The sequence below is a fragment of the Hyla sarda genome, unplaced genomic scaffold (genome assembly GCF_029499605.1).
Source record: "Hyla sarda isolate aHylSar1 unplaced genomic scaffold, aHylSar1.hap1 scaffold_265, whole genome shotgun sequence".
Taxonomy (NCBI): domain Eukaryota; kingdom Metazoa; phylum Chordata; class Amphibia; order Anura; family Hylidae; genus Hyla; species Hyla sarda.
The window spans coordinates 143,469-156,523 of record NW_026609342.1 but is presented as its reverse complement, the minus strand read 5'-3'; the positions used below and the strand labels follow the sequence as shown (position 1 = coordinate 156,523).

The 13,055-nt window shown below is 49.0% G+C and overlaps 3 non-coding genes and 2 pseudogenes across 3 annotated transcripts; all 5 read right to left on the bottom strand.

The window, feature by feature from the left end:
* Nucleotides 1-243: 243 nt before the first annotated feature.
* On the bottom strand, nt 244-434 carry LOC130324603 (U2 spliceosomal RNA). Its single transcript, XR_008869576.1, has one exon. It is a non-coding gene; the product is annotated as a U2 spliceosomal RNA (small nuclear RNA).
* Nucleotides 435-2,535: 2,101 nt separating this feature from the next.
* On the bottom strand, nt 2,536-2,708 carry LOC130324544 (U2 spliceosomal RNA; annotated as a pseudogene).
* A 4,074-nt stretch (nt 2,709-6,782) lies between these two features.
* Nucleotides 6,783-6,937, bottom strand: LOC130324561 (U2 spliceosomal RNA; annotated as a pseudogene).
* Nucleotides 6,938-9,019: 2,082 nt separating this feature from the next.
* LOC130324539 (U2 spliceosomal RNA) lies at nt 9,020-9,209 on the bottom strand. Its single transcript, XR_008869529.1, has one exon. It is a non-coding gene; the product is annotated as a U2 spliceosomal RNA (small nuclear RNA).
* A 2,097-nt stretch (nt 9,210-11,306) lies between these two features.
* On the bottom strand, nt 11,307-11,497 carry LOC130324602 (U2 spliceosomal RNA). Its single transcript, XR_008869575.1, has one exon. It is a non-coding gene; the product is annotated as a U2 spliceosomal RNA (small nuclear RNA).
* Nucleotides 11,498-13,055: the final 1,558 nt, after the last annotated feature.

Here is a 13,055-nt window from a genome sequence, read left to right as displayed (position 1 = left end):
GGTGTGCTGGCTACTCAAATGATCCAATTAAGGAGGCCATTTAGTCAGCAGCAGCAGAAGTCCTGTGCCTGGACGCTCCAACAGCGGCCAGACACAAGCAGAAGCAGAAGCAGCAGAAGCAGCAGCAGCACCACCTTTTGTTTTTTGGCTGCAGCAGCAGCAAGGCCCACAGGGCTGGCTAGCTGGCTAGCCAGCAAGCAGGTAGCAATGAAAGTAGGAATCTTTCTTTTTAACCCTGTAAGGGGGTGGTGCACTGTACCCGAAGATACTGCCATATCGGGTCAATGCATAGGGCGACGGAAGCAAGCTTCGAAATCGGCCCCCGTTCTCAAAAATCCATTTAATATATGGTCCCCAGATAGGGGACGTATCAGATATTAAACTGATAAGAACAGATACTACACTTGATCTTAGCCAAAAGGCCGAGAAGCGATAACCGTGAAAGGGGCGGGCCCAACAAGGTGCCCTTCATGGGCACTATCACTGCTTGCTGTCAGGGAGGCTGCCAGACAATTTTCCATGCACACTCTGGGCTGGGGGGCAGTCAACCACCAGTACACACAGCAGAACCTAAACCCATACCATTATTGCTAAGCAGCAAGACAGGGGCCCATTGCACTCCCACGGGGCCTTTTTAAATGCAATCCATAACCCGGATTTGCCAGGAACCCTTCTTACTCCTCCTACTTGCATGTGACACTGGGCTTAGGATCTGCATAGGAAACACACACACAAGCACACACCTACCTTTGTTGCCTGCAGATGCCTCCTTGGCTGTCCCCAAACGGTATCAAACCAACACCCACGGGAAGCTGTAAGCATAGAGGACATGCCTGCACCCCATTGGACTTACCTGTGTGGGTTAAACCCGGGTTATTTGACAACCTATGGCGGTGATGGTTCTGCTCAGGCAGAGCAGTGCTGATGCTCCTCATAAAGCTGTCGCTGCTGTGAAGGTTCTAGGTGACATCACAAATCCCTATGGTTACATACACAACAAAGCTGGGTTGTTGTTGTTTACACTCTGCAAGGCCTGTGGAAGTGAGTGACATCATAGCACTGTAGTTCTGAGGGTTCTAGATGGATGCAACAATCTCCTGTTGCTTCTATGAAGGCCATAATAGACGACATCACCAAACAGCTCCATAGTCACATACACAGCAAAGGAGAGATGTTGTTTACACCTAGTGATGTCAGTGGTATTGAGTGACATCACAGCACAGTGCTAAGGCTCCTGGGCCTGGACACAGCAGCGGCTGCAATATCTCAACGGAGAATACGTTTATATATATGTGTGTGTGTGCGCGTATATATATATATATATATATATATATATATATATATATATATATATATATATATATTTCTCCGCCGAAATCACTTTTAAACCCATTTCCACCTTTTTTTCCCTTCTCTTCCTCTTACTTTTTTTTCACGTTTTTTTACGTTTTTCTCCTTTTCGCCTCTTTTCTGGGCGTATTATTCTTCTTTTTCTTCTTTTTTTTCGTCTAATGCATACCCCATCAGTGCAGCAATGCTTATTCAATACCGCCAGCAGATGGAGACACTGGGGGATAATTTTCTAAGGATTTATACTGATTTTTCCTGTCTGAATTTGTCGCACAGAAAGTTGCAGGCCAAATATGTGTGACATTTCTGCGACTTTAGCTTCTAGAGCATTTTTACAACATTATACATAGGTGCTGAATACATAAAAAGCGACTGTTCAGCGACAGACAAGTCGCATCGGCTGAAAGTAGGCCAGAATGTCAGTCCATGTTGGAGCAGGTTTAGATACAGTCTAAAGTATAGATCTCAAAGTCTGTGCACAGAATTTAGCAAGGGCCTCGCACCTTCTGATGCATCAGGTAGGTGCACAATAGCATAGCCTAACCCTCTGTACTTTGGTCTATATTGATGCGGGACATAGACAGCCAGCTGATGACCAATCCATTAGTGCAATGGATGGCTGGAAGCATTTGTCTTTGCCTTTGCAATACCACAGAAGCAATGCATGGTCAATGTAGAGCAATGACACACCTGTGTGAACAGCCAGGAGACCCCCCCCCCCCATGTTATGTTACATAGTTACATAGTTAGTACGGTCGAAAAAAGACATATGTCCATCAAGTTCAACCAGGGAATTAAGGGGTAGGGGTGTGGCGCGATATTGGGGAAGGGATGAGATTTTATATTTCTTCATAAGCATTAATCTTATTTTGTCAATTAGGAACATTCAGCACCCACCCGCTATCAAGGCAGCTGCCTATCATGTCATGCCCTACCTGCACAGGTGTGCTGGCTACTCAAATGATCCAATTAAGGAGGCCATTTAGTCAGCAGCAGCAGAAGTCCTGTGCCTGGACGCTCCAACAGCGGCCAGACACAAGCAGAAGCAGAAGCAGCAGAAGCAGCAGCAGCACCACCTTTTGTTTTTTGGCTGCAGCAGCAGCAAGGCCCACAAAGCTGGCTAGCTGGCTAGCCAGCAAGCAGGTAGCAATGAAAGTAGGAATCTTTCTTTTTAACCCTGTAAGGGGGTGGTGCACTGTACCCGAAGATACTGCCATATCGGGTCAATGCATAGGGCGACGGAAGCAAGCTTCGAAATCGGCCCCCGTTCTCAAAAATCCATTTAATATATGGTCCCCAGATAGGGGACGTATCAGATATTAAACTGATAAGAACAGATTTTTGATTGAAAGAGCTTTATTTTCCGTTCAGTCATTACAAGTCGTACAATAAATTACAGTCACACAAAGCATGATAGTACAATACACAGCAAAGGTTCCCTAAGCTATACATCGCACACCATGCTACTCTAACATTCAGCTCAATCCTGCAATAGAAAAGCACAAGAGATCAAACAAAAACCAAATAATACAATCTGTGATCGGGGTAGGGGTGTGGGCGACTATGTGGGGGTAGGGAGGGGGCGGATCACAGGGCCAAACTGTTGGGCTGTATCTTCAGGGAGACATGGGAGAAGGAGAGGGGTCTTCACTCCTCTTCTTCCTCATCAACGGCCGAGCTGTCCAAGATGGAATAGTCTCTAAGCAGGTTCTTGATGAACCTGCGGCAGTCCCGGACGGACATGTTTTCCCTGTTGATCACGAGGCGGTTCCTGGAGAGCCACACTGCGTCCTTAAAACAGTTCATAAGGCGCCAGGCCTCCTGGATGGCCTCCACGTCGTGGGTCCCAGGGAACAGGCCGTAAAGCACCGAATGGTACGATAGGCAGCTCCTGGGCACTGAGTCTCTGAGTTCCTGTTCTAGGGCGTCCAACAGACCCTGTGCAAAGGGGCACTGCCAAAACACGTGGAAAGATGTTTCCTCCACGTAGGGGCAACGGGGGCAGTACCGGGTCTTGCACAGGTTGCGGGCATGCATGAATGACCTGAGAGAGAGACCTCCCATGACGGCCATCCACGACAAGTCCTTGTGTCCATTGGTAAGCCGCTTTGAGGCCACATTGTTCCAAACTGTCTCTGCAGTGGCTGCGGGGAGTCCCGGAACCAGCTCGGTCGAGTCCTTAGCTCGGATGAGCTTGTGGATTGTCTTTGGCTTCCATAGGTCTGGTTTCAGTCCTTCCAGCTGGTGCTCCCTCACAAACCGGACAACATCCCCATAGAACCAGGGAGTGTTCCAGTTGTAAGGGATGGAGCTGTCCCACTTGTCCCAGCCCAGCTGTCTCCAGAGGGGCATGAGAAGCAAGCGAGACATGGACCTGCCCGCTGAGCCAGTCTTTTCTACAAGAGTCCGCTGCACCGTGACACATGCAAAGGAGGCCCTCAGCAGAGCGGGGATGTCGGGTATTCCCTTCCCACCCTTGCGGGGTTCCTTGTACATCACGGTCCTCTTGACTCTGTCCATTTTGCCCCAGACGAAGCCAAATACTGTCCGGGTGATGGCCTTGCAAACGGTGGTATGGGGAGGCCAGGCCTGTGCGGTATATTGGAGCACAGGCAAAACTTCACTCCGCAGGACAAGTGCCTTGCCTTCCATCGTGAGCTTTCTGGAGCTCCACAGTCCGATCTTTGAGTTTATCCTTCCTAGTCGGTCTTGCCAAGACTTAAGGGCCGCTCCTTCCTTCCCGAACCAGACTCCAAGAATTTGAATGAAGTCCGGCTTAATAGTAAAGGGGAAGGGGGCGGAAGAAGCCAGGTGCCACTCCCCGAAGAGCATGGCCTCCGACTTCCCGCAGTTGACTTTTGCCCCCGAAGCTCTGCCGAAGTCCTCGCAGGTCTGGACGAGTGCAGTCACCGAACGCTGGTCAGCGCAGAAGACGGTCACGTCGTCCATGTAGAGCGAGCACTTGACCTCGTGGCGATCTGGTCCTGGTGCGGTGATCCCTCTGATCTCTCCACTCTGCCGGATAGTCTCAGCGAAGAGCTCTATAACACAAACAAAAAGGAGAGGTGAAAGAGGGCAGCCTTGTCTAACCCCTGAAAGAATGGAAAAGGGGTCAGTCTTCCAGCCGTTCACCAACACCGTGCTGTAAATGTCAAAATACATAACGTTAACAAAAGAGCAAAACATCTTCCCCAGACCCAGCCTGCGCAAAACCCTGTCCATGAATGCGTGGGAGACACGGTCGAACGCCTTCTCCTGATCTAAGCTGACCAGGGCGGCGCGGCCCCCGCGGTCCTGGATGTAATGGACCGTGTCTCTCACAAGGGCAAGGCTGTCGGCAATCCTGCGGCCAGGAATGCTGCAGGTCTGGTCCGGATGGACGATCTGCCCCATGACAGGTTTCAGCCTGTTGGCCAGCACCTTGGCGAGGATCTTGTAGTCCACGTTCAGGAGAGAGATGGGACGCCAGTTTTTCAGGTCACATCTCTCCCCCTTCCGCTTATACAAGATCGTGATCATCCCTTCCCTCAACGACGGAGGCATTCTGCCCCCCACCACCATCTCCTCGTACACCTCCAACAGGTCCGGACAGGTCAGGTCACCCAGCGCTACGTAGAGCTCGGCCGGGAGACCGTCACTGCCCGGGGTCCTGCCGGGCTTAAAGGATTTAGCGGCAGAGAGCAGCTCCCCCACCGTCAAGGGATCGTCCATAGCCGCCGCACCTGCGGGATCAACAACGTTAGTGACACCTGACAGGAACCTCTCGGCGGCTTCGGGGTCGGATGACTTGGGGGCGTAGAGGTTGCTGTAGAAGTCGTGGACGACCCCCATCACTTCCTCCTTGCCGCTCCTCATGTGTCCGGTCTCATCTCGTAGCTCAGTCAGGGGCGTGTGGCCGGTATGGAGCTTCCTGAAAAAGAAAGAGTTACATTTCTCACCCTTCTCCAGGTTCTCCACCTTGGAACGAAAGACGATTCGCTTGGATTCCTCCTCAAAGTGCCTTTTCAAGCTCTTTTTGGTCTCCTCCAGCTCCTCCCTGACGTCCCAGCCACACTGGAGCAGGTCCTGCAGGGACCGCAGCTCGCGCTGCAGTTTCCTCAAGTCCCACTTCTTCGCACACGCCTGTTGTCTGCCTTTTGCCTGAAAGAAACAACGGAATTCGACTTTAACATATTCCCACCAGTCGCTGATGCACTTGAACAGACATTTGTCATTTCGCCATACAAGGTACGCATCCCTAAGTTCCTCCATGACCTCCCTCTGCTCCAACAGGGCACAATTCAACTTCCAGGAGCCTGGGCCAGGTGGGAATCCATGGCCCAGAGTCCCCCGGAATCGAATGGCCCTGTGGTCAGAGAAGAAGCAGGGGACCATAGAGTACGACACCTTTCTGACTGCTCTCGAAGTGAAGATGAAGTCTATCCGAGAACGGAGCGAGCCATCGGGGCGGCTCCACGTATAGTTTACGGAGCCGTTCCCGATGGACCCGACAACGTCCTGCAAGGATGCCTCCGTCACCATCTCAATCAGCAGTTTAGACGTCACGTCCAGGTTGGCGGATGTGCCAGAACTGCGCCCGTCCACCTCAATGGGGCAGTTGAAGTCACCACCCAACACTACTGCCCTAGTGGTGGCGAGTTCAGCCCGCAGGGCCTGGAGAACCTCCAGTCGGACATCCCTCTCAGGGGAGGCGTACACGTTGATGAGCCGCACGGGCTCACCCGCCCAGGAACCGTCTGCGACAAGAAGTCTGCCACAGACGAGCTCCCGGACGGAATCAAGTGCAAAGTTACCTCCCCTGATCAGGATGGCCACCCCCGCAGACCTATTGTCGCCCCCACCAGACCAGTAGGAAGGGCCGTGAGGCCACTGCCTGGCCAGATGGTTGTAAGACCTAGAAGCAGACAAAGCACATTCCTGCAACATGTAAACATCACACCTCTGGGAATCTAAGAACGTAAGAACAGTCTGGAATCTAAACCAAGCTCTAATACTCCTCACATTAATGCAGAAGATGTTGAGATCAGCCATGGGAATAAAAAAGAGAGGTTAGTTCTGATACTAGTTACCAGTCTGGTCGGACGGGTCCTCTTCTCTGGCGCCTGTCGGCTCGTGTGGCTTCTTGTAGCGCCCTTCCAAGAACTCGTCGTAGACCGTGTTGGACGGAGTGTCCAGGATTTTCTTGACCTCTGGGTCCTGCAGCAGCTCCTCCATAGATTGAGCTTGGACTGGCTCTGCTTGGACCTGTTCCACTTGGGCCTGCTCCATCACCTCCTCTCCTTCTGAAGCTTCAAGGCTCTCGCAGACCTGCTCCATCTCCTCCTCCTCATCTGAAGCTTGAGGGGTCTCGCAGGTCTCGATTATCTTTCTTTTGTGGGACTCTTCTGATGCGTTGTCCCTTCCTTTCCTCTTCCTCTGTATGGTACCTGGGGGAGGAATCACAGGAAAGTCCTCCGAAGGGCGGGCACCAGCAGCTGGAGGGGGGTTAGGTGCTGCTGGACCAGGAGAGAAAGGAGGCTGGGTGGGGCTGGGTATCTGATAAGAACAGATACTACACTTGATCTTAGCCAAAAGGCCGAGAAGCGATAACCGTGAAAGGGGCGGGCCCAACAGGGTGCCCTTCATGGGCACTATCACTGCTTGCTGTCAGGGAGGCTGCCAGACAATTTTCCATGCACACTCTGGGCTGGGGGGCAGTCAACCACCAGTACACACAGCAGAACCTAAACCCATACCATTATTGCTAAGCAGCAAGACAGGGGCCCATTGCACTCCCACGGGGCCTTTTTAAATGCAATCCATAACCCGGATTTGCCAGGAACCCTTCTTACTCCTCCTACTTGCATGTGACACTGGGCTTAGGATCTGCATAGGAAACACACACACAAGCACACACCTACCTTTGTTGCCTGCAGATGCCTCCTTGGCTGTCCCCAAACGGTATCAAACCAACACCCACGGGAAGCTGTAAGCATAGAGGACATGCCTGCACCCCATTGGACTTACCTGTGTGGGTTAAACCCGGGTTATTTGACAACCTATGGCGGTGATGGTTCTGCTCAGGCAGAGCAGTGCTGATGCTCCTCATAAAGCTGTCGCTGCTGTGAAGGTTCTAGGTGACATCACAAATCCCTATGGTTACATACACAACAAAGCTGGGTTGTTGTTGTTTACACTCTGCAAGGCCTGTGGAAGTGAGTGACATCATAGCACTGTAGTTCTGAGGGTTCTAGATGGATGCAACAATCTCCTGTTGCTTCTATGAAGGCCATAATAGACGGCATCACCAAACAGCTCCATAGTCACATACACAGCAAAGGAGAGATGTTGTTTACACCTAGTGATGTCAGTGGTATTGAGTGACATCACAGCACAGTGCTAAGGCTCCTGGGCCTGGACACAGCAGCGGCTGCAATATCTCAACGGAGAATACGTTTATATATATGTGTGTGTGTGCGCGTATATATATATATATATATATATATATATATATATATATTTCTCCGCCGAAATCACTTTTAAACCCATTTCCACCTTTTTTTCCCTTCTCTTCCTCTTACTTTTTTTTTCACGTTTTTTTACGTTTTTCTCCTTTTCGCCTCTTTTCTGGGCGTATTATTCTTCTTTTTCTTCTTTTTTTTCGTCTAATGCATACCCCATCAGTGCAGCAATGCTTATTCAATACCGCCAGCAGATGGAGACACTGGGGGATAATTTTCTAAGGATTTATACTGATTTTTCCTGTCTGAATTTGTCGCACAGAAAGTTGCAGGCCAAATATGTGTGACATTTCTGCGACTTTAGCTTCTAGAGCATTTTTACAACATTATACATAGGTGCTGAATACATAAAAAGCGACTGTTCAGCGACAGACAAGTCGCATCGGCTGAAAGTAGGCCAGAATGTCAGTCCATGTTGGAGCAGGTTTAGATACAGTCTAAAGTATAGATCTCAAAGTCTGTGCACAGAATTTAGCAAGGGCCTCGCACCTTCTGATGCATCAGGTAGGTGCACAATAGCATAGCCTAACCCTCTGTACTTTGGTCTATATTGATGCGGGACATAGACAGCCAGCTGATGACCAATCCATTAGTGCAATGGATGGCTGGAAGCATTTGTCTTTGCCTTTGCAATACCACAGAAGCAATGCATGGTCAATGTACAGCAATGACACACCTGTGTGAACAGCCAGGAGACCCCCCCCCCCCCATGTTATGTTACATAGTTACATAGTTAGTACGGTCGAAAAAAGACATATGTCCATCAAGTTCAACCAGGGAATTAAGGGGTAGGGGTGTGGCGCGATATTGGGGAAGGGATGAGATTTTATATTTCTTCATAAGCATTAATCTTATTTTGTCAATTAGGAACATTCAGCACCCACCCGCTATCAAGGCAGCTGCCTATCATGTCATGCCCTACCTGCACAGGTGTGCTGGCTACTCAAATGATCCAATTAAGGAGGCCATTTAGTCAGCAGCAGCAGAAGTCCTGTGCCTGGACGCTCCAACAGCGGCCAGACACAAGCAGAAGCAGAAGCAGCAGAAGCAGCAGCAGCACCACCTTTTGTTTTTTGGCTGCAGCAGCAGCAAGGCCCACAGGGCTGGCTAGCTGGCTAGCCAGCAAGCAGGTAGCAATGAAAGTAGGAATCTTTCTTTTTAACCCTGTAAGGGGGTGGTGGTACCCGAAGATACTGCCATATCGGGTCAATGCATAGGGCGACGAAGCAAGCTTCGAAATCGGCCCCCGTTCTCAAAAATCCATTTAATATATGGTCCCCAGATAGGGGACGTATCAGATATTAAACTGATAAGAACAGATACTACACTTGATCTTAGCCAAAAAGGCCGAGAAGCGATAACCGTGAAAGGGGCGGGCCCAACAAGGTGCCCTTCATGGGCACTATCACTGCTTGCTGTCAGGGAGGCTGCCAGACAATTTTCCATGCACACTCTGGGCTGGGGGGCAGTCAACCACCAGTACACACAGCAGAACCTAAACCCATACCATTATTGCTAAGCAGCAAGACAGGGGCCCATTGCACTCCCACGGGGCCTTTTTAAATGCAATCCATAACCCGGATTTGCCAGAACCCTTCTTACTCCTCCTACTTGCATGTGACACTGGGCTTAGGATCTGCATAGGAAACACACACACAAGCACACACCTACCTTTGTTGCCTGCAGATGCCTCCTTGGCTGTCCCCAAAACGGTATCAAACCAACACCCACGGGAAGCTGTAAGCATAGAGGACATGCCTGCACCCCCATTGGACTTACCTGTGTGGGTTAAACCCGGGTTATTTGACAACCTATGGCGGTGATGTTTCTGCTCAGGCAGAGCAGTGCTGATGCTCCTCATAAAGCTGTCGCTGCTGTGAAGGTTCTAGGTGACATCACAAATCCCTATGGTTACATACACAACAAAGCTGGGTTGTTGTTGTTTACACTCTGCAAGGCCTGTGGAAGTGAGTGACATCATAGCACTGTAGTTCTGAGGGTTCTAGATGGATGCAACAATCTCCTGTTGCTTCTATGAAGGCCATAATAGACGACATCACCAAACAGCTCATAGTCCACATACACAGCACAAAGGAGAGATGTTGTTTACACCTAGTGATGTCAGTGGTATTGAGTGACATCACAGCACAGTGCTAAGGCTCCTGGGCCTGGACACAGCAGCGGCTGCAATATCTCAACGGAGAATACGTTTATATATATGTGTGTGTGTGCGCGTATATATATAATATATATATATATATATATATATATATATATATATATATTTCTCCGCCGAAATCACTTTTAAACCCATTTCCACCTTTTTTTCCCTTCTCTTCCTCTTACTTTTTTTTCACGTTTTTTTACGTTTTTCTCCTTTTCGCCTCTTTTCTGGGCGTATTCTTCTTCTTTTTCTTCTTTTTTTCGTCTAATGCATACCCCATCAGTGCAGCAATGCTTATTCAATACCGCCAGCAGATGGAGACACTGGGGGATAATTTTTCTAAGGATTTATACTGATTTTTCCTGTCTGAATTTGTCGCACAGAAAGTTGCAGGCCAAATATGTGTGACATTTCTGCGACCTTAGCTTCTAGAGCATTTTTACAACATTATACATAGGTGCTGAATACATAAAAAGCGACTGTTCAGCGACAGACAAGTCGCATCGGCTGAAAGTAGGCCAGAATGTCAGTCCATGTTGGAGCAGGTTTAGATACAGTCTAAAGTATAGATCTCAAAGTCTGTGCACAGAATTTAGCAAGGGCCTCGCACCTTCTGATGCATCAGGTAGGTGCACAATAGCATAGCCTAACCCTCTGTACTTTGGTCTATATTGATGCGGGACATAGACAGCCAGCTGATGACCAATCCATTAGTGCAATGGATGGCTGGAAGCATTTGTCTTTGCCTTTGCAATACCACAGAAGCAATGCATGGTCAATGTACAGCAATGACACACCTGTGTGAACAGCCAGGAGACCCCCCCCCCCCATGTTATGTTACATAGTTACATAGTTAGTACGGTCGAAAAAAGACATATGTCCATCAAGTTCAACCAGGGAATTAAGGGGTAGGGGTGTGGCGCGATATTGGGGAAGGGATGAGATTTTATATTTCTTCATAAGCATTAATCTTATTTTGTCAATTAGGAACATTCAGCACCCACCCGCTATCAAGGCAGCTGCCTATCATGTCATGCCCTACCTGCACAGGTGTGCTGGCTACTCAAATGATCCAATTAAGGAGGCCATTTAGTCAGCAGCAGCAGAAGTCCTGTGCCTGGACGCTCCAACAGCGGCCAGACACAAGCAGAAGCAGAAGCAGCAGAAGCAGCAGCAGCACCACCTTTTGTTTTTTGGCTGCAGCAGCAGCAAGGCCCACAGGGCTGGCTAGCTGGCTAGCCAGCAAGCAGGTAGCAATGAAAGTAGGAATCTTTCTTTTTAACCCTGTAAGGGGGTGGTGCACTGTACCCGAAGATACTGCCATATCGGGTCAATGCATAGGGCGACGGAAGCAAGCTTCGAAATCGGCCCCCGTTCTCAAAAATCCATTTAATATATGGTCCCCAGATAGGGGACGTATCAGATATTAAACTGATAAGAACAGATACTACACTTGATCTTAGCCAAAAGGCCGAGAAGCGATAACCGTGAAAGGGGCGGGCCCAACAAGGTGCCCTTCATGGGCACTATCACTGCTTGCTGTCAGGGAGGCTGCCAGACAATTTTCCATGCACACTCTGGGCTGGGGGGCAGTCAACCACCAGTACACACAGCAGAACCTAAACCCATACCATTATTGCTAAGCAGCAAGACAGGGGCCCATTGCACTCCCACGGGGCCTTTTTAAATGCAATCCATAACCCGGATTTGCCAGGAACCCTTCTTACTCCTCCTACTTGCATGTGACACTGGGCTTAGGATCTGCATAGGAAACACACACACAAGCACACACCTACCTTTGTTGCCTGCAGATGCCTCCTTGGCTGTCCCCAAACGGTATCAAACCAACACCCACGGGAAGCTGTAAGCATAGAGGACATGCCTGCACCCCATTGGACTTACCTGTGTGGGTTAAACCCGGGTTATTTGACAACCTATGGCGGTGATGGTTCTGCTCAGGCAGAGCAGTGCTGATGCTCCTCATAAAGCTGTCGCTGCTGTGAAGGTTCTAGGTGACATCACAAATCCCTATGGTTACATACACAACAAAGCTGGGTTGTTGTTGTTTACACTCTGCAAGGCCTGTGGAAGTGAGTGACATCATAGCACTGTAGTTCTGAGGGTTCTAGATGGATGCAACAATCTCCTGTTGCTTCTATGAAGGCCATAATAGACGACATCACCAAACAGCTCCATAGTCACATACACAGCAAAGGAGAGATGTTGTTTACACCTAGTGATGTCAGTGGTATTGAGTGACATCACAGCACAGTGCTAAGGCTCCTGGGCCTGGACACAGCAGCGGCTGCAATATCTCAACGGAGAATACGTTTATATATATGTGTGTGTGTGCGCGTATATATATATATATATATATATATATATATATATATATATATATTTCTCCGCCGAAATCACTTTTAAACCCATTTCCACCTTTTTTTCCCTTCTCTTCCTCTTACTTTTTTTTCACGTTTTTTTACGTTTTTCTCCTTTTCGCCTCTTTTCTGGGCGTATTATTCTTCTTTTTCTTCTTTTTTTTCGTCTAATGCATACCCCATCAGTGCAGCAATGCTTATTCAATACCGCCAGCAGATGGAGACACTGGGGGATAATTTTCTAAGGATTTATACTGATTTTTCCTGTCTGAATTTGTCGCACAGAAAGTTGCAGGCCAAATATGTGTGACATTTCTGCGACTTTAGCTTCTAGAGCATTTTTACAACATTATACATAGGTGCTGAATACATAAAAAGCGACTGTTCAGCGACAGACAAGTCGCATCGGCTGAAAGTAGGCCAGAATGTCAGTCCATGTTGGAGCAGGTTTAGATACAGTCTAAAGTATAGATCTCAAAGTCTGTGCACAGAATTTAGCAAGGGCCTCGCACCTTCTGATGCATCAGGTAGGTGCACAATAGCATAGCCTAACCCTCTGTACTTTGGTCTATATTGATGCGGGACATAGACAGCCAGCTGATGACCAATCCATTAGTGCAATGGATGGCTGGAAGCATTTGTCTTTGCCTTTGCAATACCACA